Below are 2,604 nucleotides of genomic sequence, written 5' to 3' on the forward strand. Positions count from 1 at the left end.
TTGTCCATAATAAGCAAAGGAAAAAACACAATCTTTATATATTTCATTGATCAACTCTGTGAGAGGAAACAAGAAATGATTAAACTTTTTTTTTTTTGAGACAGCGTCTCCCTGTAGCCCCAGCTTCCTGGAACTCACTTTGTAGACCAGGCTAGCCTTGAACTCACAGAGATCCGCCTGCCTCTGCCCCCCAAGTGCTGGGATTACAGGCGTGCGCCACCACACCCAGCTCCATTACCTATATAACTTTAAGAAAATAAAAAGATTTAAGATTAGGCCCAAGATTGGATGAGGATTAAGGGAGGTTCTTTGAGATACTTGGCTATCTCAAAGACATTGGACGGAGGGGGAAAAAAATGAAGCTAGTCTGGAAAACAAAATCTTTTCCTTGTCTTTTAATCAGAGTATATCTTCATGTCATGGGGCTTCCTCATGGAGGAAAAACAAATACTGCACCCTGGCCATATTGGCTGAGAGAGTGCATTGCCAAAAGTCAGCGTGTTGGGCAGGTTTTGCTCTCCCAGTGTTAAATGGTAACTTCACAGCCTCTTCACCTGTGGTCATTCAACCCCATCTTAGGTGAGTAGTGTTTTCTACACACAGTGCTTGAAATAAGAGAAATACTTGTCCCTTACTTAGACTGAGCATCCCCTCTCATATGCACAATTCCAGAAAGCATAGTTGCCAGTGAATTCCCTGTGCATATCTGCAGACCACATTGCCTGGAATGGAAGCAGTCTGACCAGGAAAAGGGGGAGGATGTGCAGTGCTGTACAAGAGTGTGGGCATGGGGGGCGGGGCACGTGAGTCTGCAGGAAGTGGGGAGGTTTGGATGGAACCAGAAGCACAGTCTTTATTTATGTATTTTTCTTGGGGGTGGTGGGATGATTTTCAGCCTTGGCTATACATAACAATCACTTGAGCCTTGGAGAGATGGCTCAGCGGTTAAAAGCACTAGCTGCTCTTGTAGAGGACCTGGGCTTGACTCTTGTAGAGGACCTGGGCATGACTCTTGTAGAGGACCTGGGCTTGAGTCCTAGCACCCACACCGTCTGTAACTCCAGTTCCAAGGGATCCGATGCCCTCTTCTGACCTCTGCTGGCATTGCAGGACACGGATGCACTTACACACGTACAGTCAATACACTCATACACATAAGAAAATAATAAAAATAAAATATTTTAAATACCCAATTATGGGGCTGGAGAGATGTCTCAGCAGCTAAAAGCACTAGCTGCTCTTGGAAAGGACCTAGGTTCAATTCCTAGCACCCACACAGCGGCTAATAACTGTCCGTAACTCTAGTTCCAGGGGATCCTACGCCCTCTTATAACCTCTGAGGGAATTTCACGATAGGGGTGCACCCATACACATAAAAATAATAAAAATGAAATATTTTAAATACCCAATCATTTCAAAATTCTTTAGAATAGGACTGGGACATCACTATTTTTGAAAGCCCCCAAAGTGTCTAAGGTCCAGCTAGAGTTGTTAACCACTACTTTACAGCCAACCAAGCTGGTATCTCAGCTCCTTCTTGAGGGGTCAGGGAAAGTAAAATGTAAGAGACATAGTGTTATCTTGATTGGTATTTATTCTACACCTCTCATAGAACAAAAGAAAGTACAAATTTCTGGCCAGGAAGCACCATTAACTCTTAATAACTGCAATATTATTGTATGTGACTTGATATTTATTTCCAGTCGAGCATAAGTTTTGATTGTCTTTTACATGTGCTATCATAAGCTACCAGAAACATCACAGTAAATTCAGAAGTATATAAAGCTAAGTGGTAAAACTAATTCTCAATATTCTATACAATAAAAATTCTCAAAATAAGGATGCACTAAACTGGATTCAAATTTCTTTATTCTTTCGGAGGAGGCCTGGGCCCAGCACCTGTTCTTCTATAGGATTTTATTGGGCTTAAACTGAGCAAACAGGGAGAACGATTCCTCTTTTTTTGATTGTTGTCTCAATCAAAGATCCTAAGGCCACTCTAATTATTCTCTTAGTTACTGAATATATGCTTAAAGAGAAAAAAATACCTGGGATTCATTGTCTGACCACCAGTGCCCTGAAAAAGTGCTTCCACCTGCAGAAAGGGAGAATCCAGCCAAAGAAAGGCAATAACACAGTGAGAACAAATTGAGTTTCTGCCCCACACTGCTTCCCCTCGTGTTTTGGCCCACTCTTCTCAATTGCAAAGCCAGGAAATAAACTAGGTGGTGGTTTTGGACAATTATACACAGGCTCAAAGTCTCTAATAACCTATAATTTTTAGTACTTAATTATGTGATGTTTTATTCTAGGAAATAAGAAATGACACCATTGATGTATCTTTCTTTCACCTTCAGAATTTTTGCATCTTTTCAGAAAACGAAAAATTACTATTTTTCTGTTGCACTCAGCAATTGTGACTCTACCTAAAATTCTTGTAGTCTGTAGAGATATCAATAAAATTGTATATGTTTGTACATAGATGCTCTCTTATGTCATGATGTCATACACTGTTGATTTTTGCCAAGATTAAATATAGAGGTGAAGCCCTCATTTGCAATCTGAACTTCGGTTTTGCCAAGTATGGGTATTTTTGAAAGACAG

The sequence above is a fragment of the Nannospalax galili genome, unplaced genomic scaffold, assembly GCF_000622305.1.
Source record: "Nannospalax galili isolate Female #2095 unplaced genomic scaffold, S.galili_v1.0 scaffold18, whole genome shotgun sequence".
Taxonomy (NCBI): domain Eukaryota; kingdom Metazoa; phylum Chordata; class Mammalia; order Rodentia; family Spalacidae; genus Nannospalax; species Nannospalax galili.